This window comes from Rhea americana, unplaced genomic scaffold, assembly GCF_003343005.1.
Source record: "Rhea americana isolate MKP2758 unplaced genomic scaffold, rheAme1 scaffold_21, whole genome shotgun sequence".
Classification (NCBI taxonomy): domain Eukaryota; kingdom Metazoa; phylum Chordata; class Aves; order Rheiformes; family Rheidae; genus Rhea; species Rhea americana.
In genome coordinates, this window is record NW_028186258.1 from 7,580,628 (window position 1) to 7,595,378 (window position 14,751).

Sequence of the window (14,751 nt, forward strand, 5' to 3'; positions counted from 1 at the left end):
AAATCCCTGAACCCTTGACACCGGCCTTTTCATCATTTAACTGCAGCTAGTAGGGAAGAAGGAAAGGCGAGAGCACGCGTTCGGAGGGAGAGATGGGTCCTGGCAGCAGGCACAGCTTCTCCTTCCTCGTGGCCTTTATCCTCCCTAATAATCCGCTCTCTATTTCATGTACCAGCTGATAACATGTGGGTCTTATTTCCCCCTCCCATCCCACATCTGAACGAGATGGCAGATAAAGCCGACTTGCATTCTGAAGCACAGCTGCAACTGCTATTGATTAGAAAAAAGGAAAAAAAAAGAAGAAATTTTCTTTGTGTAATGAATGCAAGGCTCRGGAGAGCTCCCCACGCCGTCCCACGGCGCCCCGGGAGACTGTGCTTTCGGGCTTCACGGCGCGTGTTCTTGGAACTGGTTTTCTCCTGCCTTTAACATTACGGGCCAGTTTCTCACCTAGGGTTCATTGGCACAGCAGTTCGGGGTTGCAATTATGAGACTAGTTAAGGATCTGTTCCCAAATCTTTTACTACCCTCAAGGAAAACCCGGTCTTTTAATTACTCTCCTAGCTCACTTTATCTACTTAGAAAAATATTAAATGCATTAAATAATTTCAGTGGCATTAGAAATAAATCCATGTGTTGGGGGCAGGAGATTGGGAGAGRGGAAAAATGTTTCATCTAAATTATTTCTACATGTTAAAAAACAGGATTTTTTTTTTCGTTAAAACGAACAGAAACAAAAGCCAGAAACACTACAATTTTAAAACCAAATGGGGRTGAATAACTGGTGGAGACAAAAATTCTCACTCTTTTTTGGGAGGGGGCAGTGGTAATTAACAAAAATTATTTGGGAGGTGATGGGGGGAAGCAGAAGAAAAGTGTCCTAACCAGCTGAAGTTACAGTGCGCAAGTGTAGTACAAGCAGCCACCACCGTCTCCCCTGCTCCTCCTCCCACATCGTCTCAGACCAGAAGTGTTCATGTCTCCATGTTACAGGAGGGAGAAAGCAACGACCAAAATGTGGACCTTCTCAMCACTGGGCCCTTCTGACTGGTACTTCCATTAAGAAAACATAAGAAGTTTGAAATGTTCTTTTGAGAAAGGTTTCTGTTTCTTCAGAATTTCCATCCTACCTGTTGTTACTGTTGCTGGAAGTTCRTATTTCCGCTCCAGTTCACAACAGCAACAAAGCTGAAGTTAGGTAATTTGAAAGCAATTARAAGTTTTGCAGGGACAAGCTAAGCAAGAGGACTCATGTCTCCCACGATGCAGATGAACATCTCACGCCCCGATCGCTTCCAGCACTTCTGTTACTGTGAGTCTTTGAAGTTTCTCCTGWCTAAAAAATAAATAGAGAAAGCTAATTATTCAGCGCAGAGTCCAGGGCTGGTTTCGTCCTGGAATCACCTCGTAGTACCATGAATCCCATTTTGCTTAACGCACTCGTTTATCTGTTAACTCACTTGACTGAACGACAGCCGAAGGTTCCAGCCTTCCTTTTGCATTTCCGCCTGCGGGCTGTAAATCTGCCCGTCACAGGTTACTTAAGTTGTTGCGGGCCAATCTGTCTTGTTGCTCTCGCTCATGGGGGCTCATGGCCAGGGTGCCTGCACCTCGGGGTGGCTCCATCACCTCTCCGGCGCATGGACCCTGTTTCCAAATACTTCCCAAAATATTAGAATGAAAGTCACTCCCAGGAGAATATTAAGGCTACAGATATTTAAGTGCCAGGTCAGTTATTTTGCACATGGGTAAACGGGCACAGACCAGTGAGTGGACCTGCTCAGAGACTTCCAAGCTCAGGTGGGTTCTGGGCCAAGACCCCTCCCGAGAGGACAAGTTTCTATTGATATAAAGGCTAGAGACTTTGAAGGGTTCAAGCCCTTCAGCCTCACCCCTTCTACCAACATRCAGATATTAAGGAGATCGATTTACACATAGGGAATAGGCAGCAAGAAAATAACTCTGAACAGAGAGATGGAGGAAGGAATGTCAGAGATAAAGGAAAAAACAGAAAAAAACAACCCAAAACAGACAAACAAGTAGGACTACACATTCCAGGAACGACTAAAAAGCAGAGAAAAAACTTAGAAGAGAAACACAAAAGAAGTAAAAGATACCTAGAAGGAAAGAGATGGTGAATGGCAAGAAGGGAGTTAATGAGAGCCAGAAACACAAGTTGGAGAAATGTTGATTTTATTTAGCATTAATTGCAGGAAAGAGCCTATAAAGTGCGGTAAAAAATTATTAAGTACCACTATGCAATGCCAGCTTTGTGCCAGCCATCCCTACGAAGCAGGTGTATTATTCCTAGTTCCCTAGGTATAAATAAATAACTGCTTTTCCACATCTTTTTTTATGATGGCATTTCATTATTTTTTACTGCCACATTGTTAAGGATCTGATTCCTCCAGAACAGATCTGGAGATCGGCCCAAGAGCTTGCGTGCGTGCGTGCGTGCGGGCGGGCGCGTGTCCGTGGGGCTGGCGCGCGAGGGAGCCCACTGAGCCACGCGGGGTCTCATGGATCCCGGCTCCCCCCGGGAGTGTCTGATCCTCGCGCCCAGGGCTGGAAACAAGGTCTGACCTGTGGTCCCAGCTCTGACCAGCTGCCCTGACAGCAATGTCCAGGCGAGTGTAAAATGGAAAATTACGGCAATGGTTACAAGGCGACTTGGGTCACATCAGGGACTCTTTCAGCCACAGCCGGGAGGGAATTGCTGTAACAAACAGGTTGTCTGAGTCACCTTTCCCCAGACTGGCCTTGCCCCAGGATGGGACTGGGCTAACACTTCTGAGGATTTCACTCCAGTTCAAACCATTGTATCATGTCATCCCAGCTGCCTTCATGTCTGGGCCATGGAGCTGGGGTTTCCCCAAGCTATCCCATCCATCCATAACTTCTGTGTGCACAAACATCTCTTCCCTTTGAGATTGGAAATGAAAAGTTAAGCCAAACCTGTTTTCTACTCTKCTTCTAGTTTTCTGTTCAGATCTGCCCATACGCTCTTTTTGACTCCATCACGTACAGGCTCCAATGCTGCCCACTCTAGGTAGGAAGAACGAGGGCAGTTCACATTTTTCCTGAGCAATGTTCGTATCAGCATTTTCAGGCTTGTTTTATCAAATCACTCACTTCTCAGAAGGAGACTCAGCAGGGACATAAGGGCTGGATGAGTTTTCCTAGCAATCGAAGCCTGATGTCTCTTGCTTCAGATGAGGCCACCAAAGACGTTCGGAGAAGCAGTGATTCCCTAGTAATGCCTCAGTCCAAGCTCTGACCTGGAACCGTGGGCTCTGCAAATAAGCATAAATCTTCAGCTCACGTCCAAATCACTGCAAGGTTCAGTGAAAGTAGCAAAACTGCCGGTGAATATAACCTAAGTTTTAATCCAACTACAGCTTGATTTATGACCTCAGGTGGAAAACATGAAACATGATGGCTTCAGCCCCAACCAGAGGATCGTGTGCTACCCCAGCCCAAAGCTGTGTTACAGTGCTGAAAATCGGCACAGTGAGAATCACAGATGAAATTAAACAGCACAAATATGTCCTGACACCCAAAGCCCGTCCTTCTTTTGGTAAGAAAAGATAGTGGGCACTCAAATCAAACCAGTGTCTTACACAAGTCAGAGACAAGAAATTAAACAAAAATCAAAGAATAATCAGTGCAAACAAGCAATAGAGTTATCTTTTCTGATTAAAAAAAAAAAAAAAAAAAAGCTTTCCTAAATACAGAATTCTGGGATAGCATTATAGTATTTTGGGACAACTTTTTAATACTTATTCCCCTCTCAAAATATTAACATAGAGAGTAAGAGACTTAGCCCTACAGTTGGAAGAGAGAGGGCTTCAGCCTAAGTGACCCAATTTTCTATGGACAAAGGGATGTCAATCATCAGAGAAAGATATTTCTGTAGGTTCTCTGCTGGCAAAATTTCCTGCAGCAAGAAGGAATTGTTATCTCTACAGAGCATTAAAAAGGCTATTTCCTCTCCTTTCTCTGACCCTTGTTATCTGTCTACATATTAGCTTAGAAAAACTAACCACAATAACAATTAACATAAGATCCCAGGTGACATGATCAAGAATATTTTTGACTGGTCTCCTTATCAACATGGCCTATCACCAGTGACCTCAGAATAAGTAGTCTCCCACAAAACGACTTTGAATTTTGAGTCTCTTTAATAGTTTAACTGAGAAATAGGGGGGTGGGGTGGATTTCTACATCATTACCATATTAAAAATCAGCCACGTAGAGCTATTAGGCTCTCCGAGATTGCAGGGTGCCTGAAGTATATAGTCAGCGTTGACGTGGACTCACAGTTGTAACATCTGTATCCCTTCTTGGTGCCAAGTTGGTCTTTTTTCCAATACTCGGTATCCCCCCAATGTGCATGTAAATCTCCAAAGGGAAACACTGCATCATAATTTTTGACCAAAAAAGGTAATGCCAGGCAGTACGTTATAGCAACACCTGCAATGCACTGTGGCTTTTCCAGCCAAGACTACCGTTATTGTGGCACAGGGCTTCCACCACTCCCTTGGGGACCCGCAGACGACCGTGAGCTAATGAGCTACGATGCAGACGGTTTACAGCACCCCGTTGGCGTTTGGGTCACAAGGCAATGGGAAACAGCTCAGCGAGCTGGTGGGACCAGGGAAGCCAAGTGGCCAAGGCTTTGCGTGTAAGCGGGTACCCCAGAAGCCCGGACGAGGCTCAGAGCAGAAGGGGTGCAGCACAGAGGAGGCAGGAGGTGAGCACCCCTTTCCGACMCTGTGAAAGCAGTACTTTCTTCTCTTTAGTTCCTTACCACGTTTGTCCTACACCCCGTTCCCAGGCAGGCACAGTCACGCCAGCACTCTTCACCCCTGCTCCACAGCCTCCAGCACCTTTACAGGTCTCCCAGYGCTCACGACTTGGCCACTCCAGGTACTCTGCGACAGACAGACAGCTGCACTTAGGCTAGCTCGAGAAGCTCTTCCAGAAAGCGTATCTGGTGCTGAATGAGTTCGATTCGCTGGAAAAGTCAGAAACGAATCACTTTGTCTTTTGACCATATTAATTTATTTATGCAGCCCACACCTGAGAGTCTCCTCATTTTTCATAGCTGTTTCTCGTGCCTGTGATAGCAAGTGTGATGGACACGGTGTCACAAGTGGCTGTCTGACCCCAACTCGCTCTCCGGAAGTCTAACACACCTATCCTAGTTTGACCAAGCTTTGCCTTGAGGTGGATGTTGGCAAGAACATGTCCACAGGGCTCATTCCCTCTCACTCTCTCTTCCAGTGCAGGGAGATTTGCAGCTCTTCTTATTGGAAAAAGTAAGCTTGTACTGAAAAGGGGTTTTTAGGGCTTAAAGTGTAAATGAAATGAAGTTAGTAAAAAAGCTTTTTCTTTTCTTTTTCTCCTTTCTTTCTTTCTTCTTTTTTTTTTAACTCAAGTGAAAGAGAAAGTGTGACAAGGAATCAGGAGTCTGTCTGCCATGGAATATTCCTGCAGTTCTTGGGGCTGTGGTTTATTTTACTAGTGGTGACTAGTTCAAGCCACATTTAGTCAATAAATATGAGATATGAGGTCACTCCGCCATTTAGCTGTTACCCTGTCTACATATTTCACAGCTGGGTAGTAACCTTTTAACTAGCGTCTACCTCGGTGGGGAGTCTCCATAAAAAAAGAGCCAGGATCCATTGGTCTTGGTGGGGGATCAAGGAATAGGAGCACCAAGGAGAATTTGGAGKAGGCGAGGTGGGAGAAAGGGAACACGCTGGGCCTCGCTTTGCAGTTTTTCTCTGCTTTCTCAGCGACATAACGCCCAGAAGAGGCAGAGGAGCCCTCAGAGATGACTCTGCTCYTCCAGGCAGATAACAGGCGATGAAGCAGCACACCCCATGTGCTGAGCTTTACACTAAGTTTTCCTTCTTACATACRGAAACAAGTAAAAAGATAAATTTCCTCCTATTTTCAGCTTTACCGAACAGACCTATCAGTCTAACATTTCCAAGGGGTTTGTTCCCTCCACATCTTACAAGAGTCAGCAGAAATGTCTTTAAAGACCTCATGCCCCTCCGTCAGAGGGGCATCGCTTACACCATACCATRGCTTCTCCTCACTGTGGGATGAGGAGGACCTTTCCCTGGTTTCTCTGCAGTCCGTGAGACCGAGCTCATAACTCAGGCATGAGTCTGATCTCAGTGGCTATGAAGCATCCCTTTGTCCACCAGTAAATCTTCACTCCAGCTAATATTGCAACTAGAATCAACTTTCTATGACAGTCCCCAGCTATAACCTTGRACCCTGAGACCGCCTGTCCCTGTTGATGGTTCCCTGCCTGCCTGAGACACAACAGGTCAACGGAAGAGATGTCCCCAGCCCTGCTGCTACCCCTATTTGAAACCTCCTGGGTTTCAGGAAGGTGGCTCTTCTGCTGCTATTCATGTGCTCCTAGTTTGGGCCTGTCCTGCTCCGTCTTTGCTTTTCTGCTGTGGCTCCGCTGAGAGCTCGCCCTCAGAGACCGTAGCAGCAAGCCACAAGAAAGCAGCAAGCGTGAGAAGGTGCCTGAGCCAAGCCACCTGGCCGGGCTCCAGAAAGGTATTTCAGGTATCTATCRAAGAGGAAATCCATGAGTGCACATGGTGCGAAGCAGGCAGGGAGGAGAAAGCAAACCTGCAAGCAGAGGAGGCCGTAAGTAGGRAGCAAAGTCAGCAGGGGAGCAGCCCACGGCAGCGCGTTGCTTTGCACCGGTATCGCTCTGCTGCGCGGCTGTTGGAGCGGCCGGCGTTGCAGGGTGCTGGGCTCCCGCCGGCCTCCTCCTCCCYGCGGGCTGCAGCGTCTGCAGCGAAGCAGCAGCAAGCCCAGAGCAGGAGCGGAGCTGYGCCGGCGCTGCCGAGCAAGGTGCTGGGCAGCCCTTCCAAGCATTGCACGTAGTCTCCAAGGAGGCAAGCCAGGAAAGCAGCTCCTCGGAGCTGCTGGCAGGGGTCGAGGCGACGGCTCGGGCGAGCGCGCTGCTCCTGCCCTCTGGCACGCCGGGAATCCCAGCCCGGTCCCGCTGCCTGACGTCACGGCCGAGGCTCAGCACCAGGAGACGCGGCTCCGGCGCCGCGAGACGGTGCCGGCTCCTCCCAGCTCGGCTGGAGCCTCCAAAATCGGAACCTCTTCTGTCAGCTGCCTTTTATAGGGCTATAAAACCAGGAGCTCGCGTACAAGGGGCTGGGCGAGCCCGACAGACGCTGGCCAGCTTCAGCCTCGGCCATCTTCATCATCACCTGCCAGGTCCCCGCGTTGCGCGTGCTGGCACGCGGCCGCGGCTCCCTCCTCCACCCGAAACGCCGTCTGACCAAGGGCACGGGCAGGCGCCAGCCGGGACCCGCACGGCCCTCGGACGGACAGACAGACGCACAACGCCGAGCTGGCGGCAACGCCGGCCCGCTCGGCTGGACRGGGCTCGAGCGAAAGGGAGGCGAGCGCGGCGGCGGGACGCCCCTTTCCGCCGCCGCGGCCCCGCGACGCTGGGCGGCACGAGGAAAAGCCCTGCGCCCGGCGCCCGCTGCTATCAGATGCGGCCAGTAACGTGCACGCGTGTAATGCTGGGCCCAGCGACAAGAATAACATGAAATAACGCTGCACCCACCCACTGAGAACACCGCGTGTGTCACACTCCTCTGTGTCATGCGTTTAAAAATACCTCCACTGACTGCCCCCTTTTTTTTAATATATATATATATATATATTTATTTATATTTTTTGAACATCTAACTCTGCCAGGTGGAAAAAAAAAAGTTTGCATCAGAGCCCGAGCAGAAGATGGTGACGTATGTCTGCTGGTTTTACGTTAAATGGGAGGAAAGGGGGGGGGGGGGRAAAAAAAAAAAGGTTTGCAATTACATGTTCTTTGCGGAGAGGTGTGGCCGCTGGCACGGAGAGGGGTTTCGGCCTGAACCGCACGGACGGATGCTCAGGGAGGCGGCTTTCGTGCCCAGTGGAAACACACAAACRGGGGCAGCCTGCAGCGGAGATTTTACGAGCGCGAAGGGATTAGGAGCTAATTGAAAGGCTGGGGAGGAATCTGCTTCTCCCCAGGGCTTCTGCTTCGCGCCGTTCGTTTCGCCCGGAGCTGCAGGAGGATCCGGCGGCGGCCGAGACGCGAGACGGGGCCCCGCGCGGCCGCCTCGGTGCCCGTCCCCGTCCCGGCTTCCAGGAGGGGGCCGGCGGCGGGAGCTGCTCTGCTCCGCTCCCCCGGCGCCAGCCCGCCGCGCCGGGACCCGCCGCGCGCCCGGGCCCCTCCCCGCCCCGGCGCTTTCCCCACCCTTCCACTGGCTGCGATTTTCTTACTTTTTTTTTTTTTCAAAATAAGCGTTAACGCTATATTTAAATCACCAATACGCACGCTTAGCGCTCGGTCGGAGAAACGCGCAAACAGCGGGCTCGGGGGCGAGGTGCCTTCGGGAGCAGCCTTCGGCAAGCGAGCAGGAGGCTCAAACCGGGGCGTACGGGGAGCGTTAGCCGCAGAGGATCCAGCCTTTAATGCAAGGCTGAAGGAACCAGCAGGCTGTGAAACAACAGAAGTGCAGCACAGAGGAAAAAAAAAAAAMACAATTTTKGGGGGGTAAAATAAAAGCTGAGTCTCTATACTGCCCTTTTTTGGTTTTGGCCTACCAGCTTCACCAAAGCACAACTAAAAGCAAACTGAGCGTAACTGTGCTTTTTGCAGGCGCACATCTGTGCTCGTGGCAGGACGATCAGCCGGCACAGCACGAGCAACGCGAGCGGGCGTGCGCTCGGGGAGGCCCGCGCTCGCGGGGCAAAAAAATAAATCGAGCCCGCACAGCGCCAGCAGCAATAATAACTAGGGCTCATCTGCTCGAGCTCTGGCCACGGGACGGGGCTCGCCAGCTCCTCTGCCCGCGGGAACGCTGCTCCGTCACCCCCACCACCACCCGAGCTACGCATTATCCCCGTTTCCGACAGCCACTGCAAACTTTTGTCCCATCTTCCAGCTTCTGACTTTGTTTTTGCCCCCAAACACAATCCACAGAACAGGAAAAGCAAAATACCTGCGTGCCAGCCATAGCTGTTCCTCCAAACCACTCTTCCAAGGACCTTCTGCGTAAGCATTTGCTTTACTGCAGCCCAACAGAGCAGGTTTGCATGCCAGCCAAATGCCAGCTCTGCAGACCCACAGTGGGATTTTGGGCCCGTTTCAATCATTTAAATACACATAATATTATATTACGCAGAGTCTTGTTCCTGTCTGTTTGCCACCCACCTCAAGTCCTGTCTGAGAAAGAAGCTAAATATTCATTTTTGTTGCAGAAATGCCCAGCTCTCCAGCTAGGTAGCTATTAAGCACGTATCCTGAAAGCGCTGGGGGACCAACGATGCTGGGCCGTGAGTTGGACACRGTCGGCTGCTTCTCCTCCAAGGAAATCTCAGCTTCTCACTGTGGGTGCAAACCTGGGCTCAGAGGGACACGTGCAACAGGGAGGAGGCACGTTTGGGGCACTGAGAGGCTGGCTTCCAGCAATAAGCAGTGTTTGGGGAAAATAGAAGGCAGTAACAGTTATTTTTTCATGTCTGGATGGTTGTCTACCAACAAACTAAGCCTTCTCCTGGCACGTCTGCTATCAAACAGCTCTCAGACAGCTAAGTCCTTGCAGTGACGGGCTCTGGAAAAGCTTGTGCTTTCCACCAGGACATACACAGACATGCCAAGAAACCCCGAGAAACACAAATCAGAGCTGTGAAGACCTGGTTAAGAGACAGTTAGGAGCTGGCACGCTACCAGCTCCAAAGGACCACTGAACGTGCAGCAGCACGTGTTCTTTAGGCATCATCCCAGGCTTTTTTAATCAAATGCCTTTTCATGTCTTCTCTTTAAATTGCTGGTGCCAATTTGGGGCAAATTGTTCCTTTCTAACCCAGCATAGAGTGGCTTGTGTTACCAGATGCTGTTGTTTAATTGTCTTTCATAAATTTTCTCAGAATTAGTCAGTCACCTGCTTTTCGCCTTTTTCTTTCGCACAGGTTTGCACAATCCCAGAAAGTTTGGGGTTTTCCTCTTCTTAACCTTGCAGTTGCAGGCTTTAGCCATTTGTCCTTGGCCTCATCATGCAATCGTGCAAACGTTGGTCTACCGGGTGGGCTGAAACAGTCCCAGCTTAAAGAATTATATTACGTTTTGTGAGGTTATAGGGTTTTTTCTTACTAGACAAAAAAAAAAAACCCACAGCCACACAACCCAAGTCTACTCAGGCTACGTCTATTTTGGATAGAGGAAAGCAGCAAAGAGACAGAAGAGCTACGAAGCCTGAAGGACAGAGGGGACACAATATAAAATACACCTCTTCTCTAACAATCTGCTTCAGATATGGAAAAAAACCCACAGTCACCCCAAAATGAGCACTCCTATGTGTGATGCTCCAAACCATGGGCACTACGATATGACCGTAGCTGTATCCTCCACGGAAACCCCCTCGCAAAAAACTCACCCTTGAACCCTCTGAAGCTCTGGCTGGAGCCCGGCTCCAACACAACAGTTAAATTCACGGAGTCCATGCAACTTGCCCAGTGAGGCATAAAAGCATCAAGAGCCGGACAATGCTGTTTCTGCCATTTCTTCAGCCTTAATCTAATTGTGCAGAAAAACAGGTTTTGAGCTATTTTTGCTTCTTTTTTCCAGGATGGGAAGAGGATAAAAACAATGCAGCGGGAGGCCTTGAGCGCTAAACCTCTCCCCATAATTTTTTTCCCCTTCTTGCTTTCTTCCACAGTAGCAGGCTGAGACATCAAATCAAACTGCTGGCCTCACGCACAGCTGCTGCAGGGTAGGAAAAAAGCAACTGAGCGGTGCCRACGATTGCCATGTTGTGGCTTTGGGGAGGCTCCGCTGCACAGCTAATTTGGTGCAGCTTCCTGTTTTTCTATAGTTAGATGAGGAGAGAGATGCAGCTAATCTGAGCTTCTCGAGGAACCCGCTTGCAGAGCCGAGTGGAAAAGCTTCCACGACACACTCAGAGCCCCAGCTCGAGACCATGGCTAAGACCGGACTCAAAGCAGCACATTTGCTGCAAGACAACGGTTGCACAAACTGGCACTTGGCTTTCTCAATGGAAAGCCCAGGGACTGGATTTGATTTGATTTCTGGGCAGCAGCTTGGTTTTGTAGGCATGGACCTGGGGCAGTTACCCAGCAAGCGGCTTGCACAAGCTCCTTGCAGCTCGTGGTGAGCGTTGCTGACATCTCCTGGGTTTGGGGATCTCCAAGCCTACAATGTCCGAGCCCAATATTCGAGCACTGACTTCGTCGTTACTCTAAGCGCAGTGATGACACGTATCGCTCATCTCCYCCAAGTCGCTGCAAAAACTAGATTGAACTAGACAAAGTGTGTGCACACAGATAAATATACTCTAAATCGAAGACTATATAATACGCACGCATGTTGAATGCATGCTAAGAACAGTGATTTCTCATCGTATTAAGGAGCCGCCTAAGTGACGGCAGCACCGGTGCTGCTCCCACCCGTCCGTCGCAGCGGACGGGTCTSGCAGAGGCGCCTCTCGAGCGGCACCGTCGCCGGTCGGTCCCATCACCAGCACGACGGTCAAGAGCCGGCTCAGACGCCGCCGCGGCCAACGACTTCAAATGGGGCAGGATTAGTGTCTAATTGGATTTCTGGTCTCAATTAGGATAGAAGGGAAGCCAAACGCGGAGCTGCCGCGGAAAGCTTCAAACATCTGTATCGACAGCCGCAGCACGCCCGGGCACGGCCGGCGGCTCCAGCCCCAGCCCCGCGCGCGGGCGAAGCAGGACCGCGCGGAAACGCCGCTCGCGCGGGAAACTCCCGGCGCTCTCGCCCCGAAACCCAGCCGAGATTAGGACCTAACGAGCGGCTGCAGCCCGCTAACGGCCCCGGCCACATGTTGCGGATCAGCCGCCATGTGAGGCTAATTACCGAGCCCAGAGGTTAGAGCCGCTGCTCAAGCGTTTCCACATGGCGGGCGAGAGCCAGCGCGGGAAGCGCCGAGAAAACGGGACGGGAGCAGCTGGTGCAGCACGCCGAGCCAAGCCGAGCTGAGCCAAGCCGAGCCAAGCCGAGCCGAGCCGCCTCCGGCTCCCCGCGCCCGGGCTCCGGCTTTGCACCGCTAACAGGATCCCCGGCGCGGTGCCGGCCGCTGCACCGCGTCCGGGATCGGCTCGTCCGGGAAGCAAAGCGCTTCCAACACACGCGAGCACTGTGCCTGCTGCCTGCCCCGCGGCAGGGAGGGTTTCAAAGTACCAGCCTTTCGCTATTTTCGATACTTTCAGGGCAATTCCGGGCTGGATTTACGAGCACCGAGCTTCCCCTTTGCTCGGCCGAGATGGAGATGCTTCTGCCAGCGGAGATGCTCCAGGACGCCCCGGCCAGCCGCGGAGGGGGCGAATCCCCCCGTCCCGCCGCGCACGCTGCTGCTTTGCTTTTTCTCTCTCCGAAAGGCCCGTTTGCCCGGGGTCGGCCGGCCGCAGCGCTCCGCGACGCCCCGTCCCGCTGGCGGCGGTCGGCCAGCGAGGAACTCCCGGCAGCTCCCGCCCTCCGCAGACGCTGGGTTTCGGCACCAGCTATTTTTGCTGCCCACAAGTATTTTCGTTCAGCTGATTCAGAAGGAGGGCTCCAAGCAGAGCGTCCTGCGTGGGAGCCAGGAGCTCTCGCCCCGCGTCAGCCGAGAGGCGACGCAGCCGTTTCCGCCCACGCAGGACGGGATTATTCCCTGGACTATTTCCAGGGGAGCTTCCAAGCTCGTTTTTTCCTTTCTGCTGAGCAATCTGGATTTCGACTCGCTTCCACCGCGCGTTTTCCTCGGGGGCAGAAGCGGGGACGGAGGGTTCAGCACAGCCTTTCTAACGCTGCTGTTCAAAAAGCCTTGAAAGCAAGCCTTGTTTTTTGGAGCGCTTCAGCAGCAGGATTTAGCGATGAACCCCTGGCGGTCACCGGTTCTGCCTCCGATGCCGAGGTAAAAAATTAAATGAAATCTCACAGGGATGACACAAGGAGCAAACAGAGCGGAAAGAACAAATGCATAGGAAAAAACCCACAAGGGCTCCAAGCAAAGCGGTTACAGCAAATGGATGCAGCTTAAGCATATGATCCAGGGAGTCTTGCCTGAGTGTCAGAGGTTCAATACTATTGCCTCCAATTTAAATCATTTTTAAAAGAAGTGCAAAAGAAAGGTGATGAAAGGGCCCTAACGTTGTTCCCTGGTCTGAAAAACACAGCCCACTTGTGCACTGTGGTAAAGTTTTGCATTTTGGCTAGACATCGCGTGCAGGGCTGTGCTTAAACCTTTGCTTATTTTTAAAAGTTGAAGTCACCGGTAATCCATAGAGGGAGAATACGCTTTTCCCTTTGAGGAAGACTCCACGGGAGCAGCATCCTCTGGAGGGAGGCGGCACCGCGGCGCGCCCGGGGCTGCCGGCGCGCATCTGCACCCTCCCGCTCGAGCGAAACACGGGCTGAGACCAAAGCAAGCTCCCGGTTTGCACCTAAGGGCCTGTCGTAGCCCTAGCCGTGCCTCTGCTCCCGCTTCGGAGCAGCGGCTGAGGACCTCAGCACCCTTCCAAAGCGGGTATCGCCAGCGGGAAGTTTCTCCTGCGCGCCGAAACGCGGCGGAGTCCAGATCGCGCAGGGAAGCAGAACCCAGGCACCCGGAGACAACGGCGCGAGCCAGGACCGGGGACCRGCCACGCTGCGCCGACGGAAACTACTTTGCATTTATGTTAAAAAAAGAAAAAAGGGAAAAAAGAAAAAAAAAAAAGTGTTCCTTAGAGGCTCAGACCTCGCAGGCAGTGAGCTGCCCGTGGTAACCTCACCTGGGAAGGGACCATTCCCGTCCCACGTTGACGCTTAGGTTTGCAGCGCAGCGTGAGCTAATATCATCATCCAACCTTCTCTGTAACACCGGCCAGAGACTTTCGCTCCTGTATCAAATCAAAACAAAACTTTCTGGTTAAGCCTTCCAAAAATGGATGTTTTCTCTGTATTTTAAAGGAGAGAAATGCATGATGAACACTTTCATTACGTCAGCCCTGTGGATGCGGGGTGCCCATGTGCGCGCGCTTGTACCGAAAGACAAGTTTAACTATCGTGTGACTTCTTGATTTCTTTTTTTTTTATTTCCCTCCTGCTTATGCAATGAGTTACTAATATCCTGATTGGAACCAGATTTGCATGAATTAGAAGTCGAAACTGCAGCAGCAACTGCTGTGCAGAGGATGTAAAGGGAATAAAATGAATGGAGTATTAACCTTCAACCACTGAATATTAATCGGTGTTTCACAAAAAAGAAAATACAGAGGCTGCCACGCTAAATATTTTTAGCATTTATTGACGGGCTTGATTTCCTCTCTCTTTTAGACCTTTTGCTTCCAATCATGGGCCATAAAAAATTGCATAGAAGATTGGAGGGAGAGAGGGGGAGGGCTGAAGAAAAAAAGATCATCCATCTTTTTTAACGCTGGATGATGATATTTGTGAGTCGTGCAATACAGAAGACCATCTAACAAACAGAGTATCTTATCCCAGCACCGATCTCTTCAAAGGCTCGTTGCTCCAAGTCCCAAACCAAACAGAAATCTAGCCCAAAATACAGCAAAGCCTTCGGAAATGAATGCACGATAAAGAAATAAACTTCTTAAAAGCTAAACTTCCCCTGTGCCGAAAGCTAAAATGCAATTGAAAACCAGCCCAATAAAAGAAATCAGCTGGTTAAATGAAGTCTCTCT

General features: G+C 50.9%; 1 long non-coding RNA gene across 2 annotated transcripts in view; it reads right to left on the reverse strand.

Annotated features, from left to right (window-relative positions):
- The window catches only part of LOC146596129 (uncharacterized), a 32,191-nt gene that overhangs the window by 8,803 nt on the left and 8,637 nt on the right, over window positions 1-14,751 (reverse strand). Inside the window, exons 2-5 of one of the 2 annotated variants that reach the window (XR_014895819.1) lie at window positions 4,811-5,017; window positions 3,133-3,293; window positions 1,461-1,660; window positions 1,131-1,336 (exon numbers count right to left, since the gene is read on the reverse strand). This is a non-coding gene — a long non-coding RNA (uncharacterized LOC146596129). Of the gene's footprint in view, window positions 1-628; window positions 1,337-1,460; window positions 1,661-3,132; window positions 3,294-4,810; window positions 5,018-14,751 lie in introns of those variants that run through there. The other variant, XR_014895818.1, reaches the window with a different exon arrangement.